General features: G+C 39.8%; 1 pseudogene; it reads right to left on the reverse strand.

The window, feature by feature from the left end:
- Positions 1-929: 929 nt before the first annotated feature.
- LOC109872259 (zinc finger protein 721-like) overlaps positions 930-12,138 on the reverse strand; it is a 53,838-nt pseudogene continuing 42,629 nt past the window's right edge.

Genomic DNA, 12,138 nt, shown 5'->3' on the forward strand with positions numbered 1-12,138 from the left:
AGTTGTGGTGATATTATAAAATAAGGATCTGCTGGAGTCCAAGTCAAACCAAGATTCTTTATTTCTGAGCTCAGAGAGAATAACAGAGTTACACAGCGCAGTGTAGACAGTCTGATTTCCTGAAGTATTGAGTGATTGCAAATATCTTTATAGTTTCCTGTTCCTGGGAGGGACTTTATTCATACAAGGACACAGTGTAAATTGGTTTGCAACACAGGATGATACTCCCAAGAACAGAAGATTATAATAGGACAGTTTCACAAGTTAGTCACATACTCAGTTATGTGGACACACAAACAATTAACATTTTCCATTACAGAGTCTGAACATTTTCATTTCATTAAATCATCAGCAATGCAGATGTCAACAATGGAACTAATGCATCACATGCAAATATCACTTGATTATCTGTAGTGCTGGAGGAATGACACACCCAGATAAACACAAAGAGTTTTAAAAAGGACAGTTTAAAAGAAGGAACCTGATCTTCTTTATATTCAAACTGACAGACTCCATATTCAATTCATGTTTTCTAATAAAACAAACAAATATATGTTTGAGTATACCCTGTACCATTTAATTTCATCTGGTAAAGACAGGTAACACATTGTCAGTCAACAATATAAGACAACGGGAGCACTGTGTATGTTTCTCTGATGAATTTTAAGTCAATGTGATGAAATATCAACATACACGCTAAGAGAAGTAATTACTCTCTCCTGTGTGGATTCTCTAATGACGTTTTAATGACTGTTATGAGTAATATGTTTTCCCACAGTCTGAGCTTTTCTAAGCCTTCTCCTCTGTGTGCAGTCTAATGTGTTCTTTCAGGCTTCCTAAATGGGCAAAAGCTTTGCACCCTGGGAGGAGTGGTAAGGCTTCTGCACTGTGTGTATTCTCTCATGTCGTTTCAGCGTCCCTGATTGGCTGAAACACTTTCCACACTGGGAGCAGTGGTAAAGCTTCTCTCCTTGTGTGTTCTCTCGTGTTGTTTCAGGTGCCATAACGCACTACAACCCTGTCCACATTGGGAGCAGTAATAAGGCTTCTCTCCTGTGTGTATTCTCTCATGTCCTGTCAGCGTCCCTGAAAGGCCGAAACACTTCCACACTGGAGCAGTGGTAAGGCTTTTCCCCTGTGTGTATTCTCTCATGCTGTTTCAGTTCCCCCAAATGGTTGAAGCGCTTTCCACATTGGGAGCAGTGGTAAGGCTTCTCTCCTGTCTCTCCTGTGTGTATTCTCTCGTGGTGTCTCAGGATCCCTAAACCGGTAAAACTCCTTCCACACTGAGAGCAGTGGTAAGGCTTCTCCCCTGTGTGTATTCTCTCATGCTGTTTCAGTTCCCCCGACTGGTTGAAACGCTTTCCACATAGGGAGCAGTGGTAAGGCTTCTCTCCTGTGTGTACTCTCTCATGTCGTATCAGCTCCCCCGGCTGGTTGAAAAACGCTTTCCACACTGGGAGCAGTGGTAAGGCTTCTCCCCCTGTGTGTATTATCTCATGTTGTTTCAGGTCCCTTAAACCCGTTACAACCCTTTCCACATTGGGAGCAGTGGTAAGGCTTCTCTCCTGTGTATATTCTCTCGTGTTTTTTCAGATGACAAGGCCGTTTGAAACACTTTCCACACTGTGAGAGCGGTAAGGCTTCTCTCCTGTGTGTATTCTCTCATGCTGTTTCAGATGAAAAGGCCGTTTTGAAACACTTTCCACACTGGGAGCAGTGGTAAGCTTCTCCCCTGTGTGTATTATCTTGTGTTGTTTCAGGTGTGCTTTTTGGTTGAAACACTTCCACACTGGGAGCAGTGGTAAGGCTTCTCCCTGTGTGTTTCTCTCATGAGCTTTCAGGTGTGCTTTCTGGTTAAAACTCTTTCCACAGTGGGAGCACTGGTGTCGTCTTGCTGGTTTGGACGTCCCTGAGTCTGGTCTTTCTCCTGCCAAAGACAGTGTTATTTTTAAATAGAGACCCAGATGAAACCACATGATAAAACAACCTTGCTACGAGGGTAAATCCTAAATCAGATCTCTCAATAACCTGAGGTCAGTTTTAACAATCTTATTACAAACTTATTTCATTCATCCTGTTTTACAAGTCAGAACACAAAAACCTAGACAGTTCTAGGACACTGAAGACACAGACGTCGCTGGATTCCAATTGAACAGGTGGTTCTAAATATATAACATTCATAGCTGTATGATACAGAATGTGACCTACACACTTCCTTAAACATCAAATAACTAAAGAAGTAATTTTGTGTGGAAGTCCAAAACTAGTTTTTACGTCGAAGATACAAAGAACATCAGTAACATCTCCCCGTTGTTGAAAGGGTTCGACACATGCTGTTTAAATGGACCAATTTCTTATTTAGATGTTCACAGATTTTCAACATTTTGATTATCGCCGATGTCATATTTTGAGTAAAGTAAAAAATAAGGTGAAATATTTGGGTAAATGTTCCTAAAACTGATAGTAACTACAATAAACAAAAATATAAACGCAACATGTAAAGTGTTGGATGTTTCATGAGCATCACTGTTAGTCAACATTTATTCTTTGCCAAGATAATCCATCCACCTGACAGGTGTGGCATATCAAGAAGCTGATTGAACAGCGTGATTGTTACACAGGTGCTCCTGTGCTGGGGTAATAAAAGGCTCCTCGAAAATGTGCAGTTTGGTCACACAACAATGCCACAGATCCCTGAGGGAGCAGGCAATTGGCATGCTGACTGCAGGAATGTCCACTGGAGCTGTTGTCAGGGAATTTAATGTACAGTACCAGTCAAAAGTTTGGACTCACCTTCTCTTTCAAGGGTTTTTCTTTATTTTTACTATTTTCTACATTGTAAATAATGGAGAAGACATCAAAATTATTAAAAACACATGGAATCATGTAGTAACCACAAGTGTTAAATAAAATATATATTTTATTCTTCAAAAGTTGCCACCCTTGCTTTCTCTCAACCAGCTTCACCTGGAATCCTTTTCCAACAGTCTTGTAGGAGTTCCCATATATGCTGAGAACTTGTAGGCTGCTTTCCTTCACTCTGCGATCCAACTAATCCCAAACTATTTCGATTTGGGTGAGGTCGAGGCCAGGTCATCTGATGCAGCACTCCATCTGGTCAATACTCTTCACAGCCTGGAGGTGTGTTGGGTCATTGTCCTGTTGAAAAACAAATGACAGTGGAGACTAAGCCCAAACCAGATGGGATGGCATATCGCTGCAGAATGCTGTGGTAGTCATGCTGGTTAAGTGTGACTTGAATAAATAAATCACTGACATTGTCAATAGCAAAGCACCCGCACACCATCACATCTCCTCCTCCATGCTTCACGGTGGGAACCACACATGCGGAGATCATCTGTTCATCTACTCCTCGTCTCACAAAGACATGACGCTCGAACCAAATACTCACATTTGGACTCATCAGACCCAAGGACAGATATCCACCTGGTCTAATGTCCATTGCTCATGTTTTCTTGGCCAAGCAAGTCTCTTCTTCTTATTGGTGTCCTTTAGTAGTGGTTTCCTTGCAGAAATTCGACCATGAAGGCCTGATTTACGCAGTCTCCTCTGAACCGATGATGTTGAGATGTGTCTCTTGCTTGAACTTTGTGAAGCATTTACTTGGGCTGCAATTTCTAAGTCTGGTGACTCTAATGAACTTATGCATCAGAAGTAACTCTGGGTCTTCCATTCTTGTGGTGGTCCTTAAAGTAATGATGGTCTGTTGCTTCTCTTTTGCTTATTTGAGCTGTTCTTGACATAATATGGACTTCACCTTTTACCCAATAGGGCTATCTCTGTATACCCCCATACCTTGTCACAACACAACTGATTGGCTCAAACACATTAAAACCTGTTATGGCACATTAACTCTATAAACTAGGGGGCACTATTTTAATTTATGGAAAAATAACGTTCCCAAAGTAAACAGGCTATTTCTCAGGATCAGGTGCTAGAATATGCATATAATTGACAGCTTAGGATAGAAAACACTCAATATTGTCTGTGAATATAACAGAACTGATATTGCAGGCGAAAGCCTGAGAAAAATCCAATCAGGAAGTGACTCTTATTTTGAAACCTCTGCGTTCCTATGCATCCCTATTTACCATTGAGAGGGATATCAACCAGCTTCCTTTTTCTATGGCTTCCCTAATGTGTCTACAGTCACTAGACATAGTTTCAGGCTTTTATTTACAAAAATGAGCGTGAATGACAACATTGCGTCAGTGGTCAGGTGGTGGCTCTCAGAGTGATTTGTGCGTAATAGACAAAGGCGGCCATTGTGCCTCTCGCTCCTAGTGAAAAGCCAATTGTCCCGGTTGATATATTATCGAATAGATATTTGAAAAACTGTTTAGTCACGAGGATTGATTATAAAAAACGTTTGCCATGTTTCTGCCGATATTATGGATCTAATTTGGAGGGTTTCTTCGGCGTTGTCGTGACCGCAACTTCCGGTGGATTTCTCAACAAAACGTGAAGAATAAATGGAGGTATTTTGGCTATAAAAAATCATCTTTATGGAACAAAATTAACATTTGCTGTCTAACTGGGAGTCTCATGGGTGAAAACATCCGAAGCTCATCAAAGGTAAACGATTTAATTTGATTGCTTTTCTGATTTTCGTGACCAAGCTCCCTGCTGCTAGCTGGACATAATGCTATGCTATCGATAAACTTACACAAATGCTTGTCTTGCTTTGGCTGTAAAGCATAATTTTAAAATCTGAGATGACAGGGTGATTAACAAAAGGCTAAGCTGTGTTTCACTATATTTCACTTGTGATTTCATGAATATGAATATATTATATATATATATATCCGGGAGGAGTAGTTCCAAAAGGTTAAAACACAATAAAACCTGCTAGCGGAACGTTGACAACATCCGGTGAAATTGCAGAGTGCAAAGTATTTTTTTATTTATTAGAAATATTTAACTTTCATGCATTCACAAGTGCAAAGGTTAACTTCTTGTTAATCTAGCCACCGTGTCAGATTCCAAAAAGGCTTTACGGCAAAAGCAAACCATGCGATTATCTGAGGACAGCACCCCATTAAACAAACACACGACAATCATATTTCAACCCGCCAGGCGCGACACAAACCTCAGAAATAACGATATAATTTGTGCCTTACCTTTGAAGAGCTTCTTCTTTTGGCACTCCAATATGCCCCATAAACATCACAAATGGTCCTTTTGTTCGATTCATTCCGTTGTTATATCTCCAAAATGTCAATTTATTTGGCGCATTTGATTTAAAAAAAACACTGGTTCCAACTCGCCCAGCATGACTACAAAATATCTAATACAATACCTGTAAATGCTGTCCAAACATTTGAAACAACTTTCCTAATCCAATTTTAGGTATTTTAAAACGTAAATAATTGAGAAAATGTAAGACGCGATAAACTGTGTTCAATACCGGATAAAAACAACGTGAAGCGCGTGACCTGGGGCGCGCATCAAAACATTAGAGAGCACTAGGCTGGACCCTCGTTCTGAATAGCCGAACTTCTTCATTTCTCTAAAGAAAAACATCAACCAATTTCTAAAGACTGTTGACATCTAGTGGAAGCAATAGGAACTGCAACCAAGTGCCACACAAAACCATTTGAAAACAGAGTCACATCAACAACAAAAAATTCCTCCTGGATGGTTTGTCCTTGGGGTTTAACCTGCCAAATAAGTTATGATATACACACAGACATTATTTTAACAGTTTTAGAAACTTTAGAGTGTTTTCTATCCAAACCTACCAATTATATGCATATCCTAGCTTCTGGGCAGGTAGCAGGTAGTTTACTTTGGGAACGCTTTTCATCCAGACGTGAAAATACTGCCCCCTATCCCAAACAGGTTATAAGGAAAGAAATTCCACAACTTAACTTCTAAAAAAGGCACACATGTTAATTGAAATGAATTCCCGGTGACTACCTCATGATGCTACAGTCCTCCTTTAAGACTCCATAATGGTTCATCATTAGATGCTACAGTCCTCCTTTAAGACTCCATAATGCTTCATCATTAGATGCTACAGTCCTCTAAGTCTACACCATGTTTAGAATGTGTCTGGAAGCATTATTCTATCTATTCTACTCTCATCCTTTCGGATTTAATAATATTTAATAATAATAATAACAATGTTATAATAGGTAATAACTAACTTTAATAACTAGGGTTAATACCTGCCTGGCGCACCAACAAAATCTTCATATTTACCCCCCACCGCTACAGAATTAGCGTAGTAGGCCATGTAACTTAAGGTGATCAGAAATATTTAGGACTAACTTATTCCTTGACACCCATTCTGAAACTAACTGCAGCTCTATGTTAAATGTTGCAGTCATTTCAGTCGCTGTAGTAGCTGATGTGTACAGTGTTGAGTCATCCGCATACATAGACACACTGGCTTTACTTAAATGTCACTGGCATGTTGTTGGTAAAGATTGAAAAAAGAAGGTGCCAAACAGCTGCCCTGGGGAATTCCTGATTCTACCTTGATTTTGTTGTACAGGCTTCCATTAAAGAACACTGTGTTCTGTTAGACAGCTGTTGGGGAATAATCAGAAATGGTTGGTAACATAGGTAAGATGTTTTATATTCATCATATGTTTGTAAGTTACTTCTCATCAGAATGTTATTTTTGTATAATACTGTGGCGGGGTTGCAGTATCTGTTCTATGTCAAGACTAAGTTGTTTGGGCCGGAGAGAGGTCAAGCGTGTATCTCTTGGCTCCACAATGTCTGTGTGCCAGTCAGTGTTTCTCTGTGATCTTGTCAAGATAGGATGGATTTGATATATGCCTGGAGGATTGGTTTATGGTTCTGAGTTTGAGAAAAGAACATGTTTTAGGAGACAAAGCTGAACGATGAATTATGCCGATAATGCTGTGTTATCCTATGCTGTCTCACTAGGGAACACACTTTCTAGTAGGCTTAAATTGAAGATAATGCGAATAGAACTGGCAATATCGGCCGCTATTATCCTCAATCATTTTCCATCCACGTAGTCAGACACCATGACATTGTTGATTTTTTTACCCAAAATTTAATTGAAGGTGTTCCAAAGCTTTTTACAATCATTCTTCATGTCATTTATCTTTGTTTCATAGTGTAGTTTCTTATTTTTTATTCAGTTTAGTCACATGATTTCTCAATTTGCAATAGGTTTGCCAATCGGTTATTCAGCCAGACCTATAAGCCATCTCTTTTGCCTCCCTCTTCATCATACCATTTTTAAATTCCTCATCAATCCACGTGGATTTAACAGTTTTTATAGTCATTTTCTTAATGGGTGCATGCTTATCAGTAACTGGGATAAGCAATTTCATAAATGTGTCACAGGCAAGCGTCTGGTTGCTCGTCATTACACACCACGGACCAACAAATATTGTTTCCATTGTTGGAATCGGCTAAACTTTGAACATGGAGACATTAAAGAAGTGATAGGAAGTGAAAGAGACTGGCTGTTATGTCAGAAGTTAATGGTTCTCTGAAGAAAGACAGGTGGCTTTGGAATGTGTTGGGTGGACGAGAGGAGAGCAAAGTGTGAAACAGGGGAGACGAACATCTGTGGATTAGATGAAGGAGAGGTTGAGGTCAGGACAGATTCTCATCAGGGAGATAAAGGTCTGGTATCCTGTTACCCTCTTTACTCTCTTCCTGTGGAACCATAAGATGTAAGGATTGGAGAGAGGGAGTGTCTTAAGTGAGACATATCTGGATGGAACAAATGTTGGGTTGTCTGAATTACAGATGTACAGAACATTTGGGAGTAATTCAACTTGGTTAAAGCTTCTCTAGAGTTCGTGAGTTATTTACTGTGAAAAAAAAAGAACCTAATAACATCAACAACATAGGAATCACCACAAACAATTGTATGATCTCTTATATAGAACATTAGGCCCAGCCTTTTGGAACTTTGGTTTTCCTAGATATGACTACTATATTGTGATCACAACAGCCGATGAATTTGGATACTGCTTTCAAACTAATTTCTGCAGCAATAGTAAGGATATGATCAAAATATGTTGATTCAATTTCTGTACTGTTTGTAACTACCCTGGTAGGTTGATTGATAACCTGAACAAGGTTGCAGGCACTGGTTACAGTTTGAAGCTTTCTCTTGAGTAGGCAGCCTGATCACAGCTTTCCTCCAGTATTAGTTAATTAATTAACAGTGTCTAGAGTTTAGTTTGCCTGTTCAACAGTCTTGTAAAGATAGGGGGGTTGACTGGGACAGGCAATGTAACATCCATAATGTTTTAAGGATAAGTTTTTGTAAAACAAGCACCTTACATTGGATCATCTTGAAACTTTCTCTCCAAAGCTAACTTTAATCAAGGTTTTATATGGTCTACTGCTTTATCTCTTTTCATTGGCAGAATCCTTTTTCAGTGTTATGATATTCATAACATCCATATCCATCAGTCTATCTTCCTGACAACGAACAGAACAGTGCTGGTTGTCCTGGTAACAGATACCAATGAATAGATCTATTTATTTGTTCAAACTGAACTACAGCACTTACTTTGAGTCAAATCTGATCCTTTCCTCTCTTCTCCTCCTCCCACAGTTCCACTCAGCCCCATTGTTTTCCTGCAGTCCACCAGCAGCACAGACAACCTCTTCATAACCAGCAGTAAGGTGCTAACAGGAGAGGCATGACACGGGGACTCCGGGAGGGTGGAAGGGCTAGCGTTGTCCTGGTAACCATAAAGAGGGGACACAGACGCACATCATTATGGATGCTGATGTCACTGTTGTCATAAAGTGCTCTACAGAAACACAGCCCAGACCCCAATAGAGAAAGCTGTATGCTAGACCAGACCAAGCTGTACCATCTGGTGTTCTGATCTGGAGAGACTCTTCTCTTCCTCGTCAGCATCAGGATGTTGTTGAGGCTTCCCAGAGGATCCACAATAGTCATGTGTCTCTCCTGTGTGAATGAGAACATCAAACAGATGGGAAACTTATGACCATCTATTGCAATCATAGAGTCTTACAAGAGGCATGCATATGTCTAAAATGGCCACTTTTATCATGATTTCCTAAAATATTGTTTGTGATGCAAATGTAAAAGGGTCGTTCCACAAAATGGGTGGCTTTTGTTATTTTAAGTAGAAAATATGCACCAATATAGAATTTTAAAAGCCTGTTATATTAGATGAGGGGAACTTTAATGTAGACCACATGGAGAATTCAATACATCTAATTGAAAAGTCCCTAAAATATATGAACCAATGGCAGATTGACCCTTTAACAATTCCTACAGTACTGAACAACATATTCAAGTGTAGAACTTCAGTAGAATGCCACTTCAAAACCACACATTAGTTCAACAACGGCATAGTTTGTGCCCCTGTTGAAGACAGTACTCACTGGTGTTAATCTGATATTCTGTCTCTTCCTCTTTCACTCCCAAAACGTCTTCCTCCTTCACCTTTATTGAGATAGCATCCTCTTCCTCTCTAAACGGTTCTTTCTCTTCTTTCACTATAACAGCCTCCTCTTCCTCCTTTTTCATTCTGAAAGATTCTTTCTCCAAACAGCAGACCCCCTCTTCATTAGCAAGGGAGGAGTAGTTTAGTGACCTCATGGTCAGGGATGTTATGTAGCTAGCTAGCATTAGCGTCTAGCCTAGTGCTAGGCTCAGTATCAATCTTTAACACGTTTGCAAATTGAACCAGTTGATACGTCAACCGAAACTTGTTTAAAACACTGAGATTAGCTGATGTACATTAACATGGTCTAAAACGTCAATCTTTCAGTTTTATGTTGGCTAGCAAGCTATCGAGGTGGTTGAAATAGTATCCGCGTTGTTGTTCCTGAAGAAGCGTCCGTCCAGTCCATTATACGTCACGCAAGAAGAGTCAACTGAAAGACGCTCATCGCCATCTGCTGACTGGAGTGGGTAACGCAGTTTGGAAACAATAGTTACTACACTTTTTGTATTGGAAAGAACGTCATAATTATTTAATAATAAGCTGATACATTTTCTCTTCCAAATAATACGTTCCGGTACACAGACGTAGAAGCTCAATATGAATATGTAGATGATTAATAAATACTTATATGAATAGGTAGTGTGTTGATATACATTTTCTCTGTTCATTTTTCACAATCGTTTTTATCTTCACGTGACCACACTATTCCCTTAAAGCCACGCTCTATAAGATACAAATCATCCTGTAAACAACAGAACAAATGCATCACATGCAAATAGCACTTGGTTATCTGTAGTGCTATACACTGGGTAGACAAAACATTAAGAACACCTGCTCCTTCCATGACTTAGAAAGACTAGGTGAATCCAGGCTAAAGCTATGATCCCTTACTGATGTCACTAGTTAAATCCACTTCAATCCATGTAGATGAAGGGGGGAGACAGGTTAAATAAGGATTTTTAAGCATTGAGACATGAGACATGGATTGTGCATGTGTGCCATTTGGAGAGTTAATGGGGAAGACAAAATATTTAAGTTACTTTGCACGGGGTATGGTAGTAGGTGCCAGGCGCACCGGTTTGTGTCAAGAACTGCAACGCTGCTGGGTTTTTCAGCTCAACAGTTTCCCATGTGTACCAAGAGTGGTCCACCACCCAAACAGTGGTGGTTTGTGCCGTTTAAGATGAGGCAGGACAATTTGTTTTTTCATGAGCATGGCCTTAATTCTATTACAGCATATTGGACGACTGTCATTCATATTTCACTCACCCTGTTCAATGTAACAGCAATAGGTTTAGGCTACTACATGATACTCTAATTGTCCCTATACCCATCATGAGGTAACAACCTAGCCTATGAATGAAAGTTTAGAATGTAGGTTCACACAGGTCGAGAGAACATTTTGCGATGACATACAGTGCCACATAGACAGACAGTGACACATTCAATACTGCCTTGCACACTCTTGCCTGCATCTAGCTGAAATAGAGATATTACTGGACAAATTCAGGTATGTTTATCCCCGTTTTGTTCCATTTAAACGTTTGTCAACAGAATCGGCGGAATGAATACACCCCTGATCATGCATAAACACAGTTCACTTTCATTACAGACACGTTGTATTCCTTCTTGCATCTATGTGCTCTCCTCTTATCACCTTCTCCCTTTGTTTCTGTACTTCAATGCACAACACATCAGCTGTATGTCACCAGGAGAAAAAACCTTTCCAAGCCAAACCATTTCATAACTGCTACACACAGCTTACATTGTTGTCACAATATTAGCTAAAATAACATCATAGTCAACAGAGCTAATAGAACTAACTCGTTAGTAAACCTGCTACAATCATGTAGTAACGTTACAGTGTACAGTCAGTAAGCAGTTTAGCACTTACCTTGGCGGGTCCCAGTGGCAATAAATTTGTCAAACCAAAAGCTTGCCTTGACTTGGAAGAGTTCCAGTGTTGTGTTGGATAGTCATAGCCAGCTAGTTAACATAGCATCCCTTTGTTTGAGCCAAGTGTTTGAGTAGACTAAACTAGATAGCTGCATTTGCTAGCTAAGTAAGTGAAACTGAAAGTGGAAAATAAATGACGAAATATCTCTCTCTCGCTTCTCCTTCATTTTGGAATGAAATAATTTGTTCAAAACTGTTCAACTATTGTATTTTTCTCTCTTTTAGTCAACTACTCACCACATGTTATGCACTGCAGTGCTAGCTAGCTGTAGCTTATGCTTTCAGTACTAGATTCATTCTCTGATCCTTTCATTGGTTGGACATCATGTCAGTTCATGCTGCAAGAGCTCTGATGGGTTGGAGGATGTCCTCCGGAAGTTGTCATAATAACTGTGTAAGTCTATGGAAGCCTTGAGAACCATAATCCTCCTAGGTTTTGTATTGAAGTCAATGTACCCAGAGGAGGATGCAAAATAGTATGTTTTAATAAATTATTTGGTGACGTGATTATATTTAGTATGGTTTCATCTAAAAAGGACCACTTTTAAATATTTTGCCATTTTTATTTTTCTGAAAATAACTGAGCACGATGGTTCTCCCCTTCCTCCTCTGAGGAGACCCCACTGCACCCAAAGGACACCCAGCCAACTTGACACAATTGTGGGAAGCATTGGAGTCAACATGGGCCAGCATCCCTGTGGAACACTTTCGACAGCTTGAAGAGTCC

The sequence above is a fragment of the Oncorhynchus kisutch genome, unplaced genomic scaffold (genome assembly GCF_002021735.2).
Source record: "Oncorhynchus kisutch isolate 150728-3 unplaced genomic scaffold, Okis_V2 scaffold1126, whole genome shotgun sequence".
In the NCBI taxonomy this organism is placed as follows: domain Eukaryota; kingdom Metazoa; phylum Chordata; class Actinopteri; order Salmoniformes; family Salmonidae; genus Oncorhynchus; species Oncorhynchus kisutch.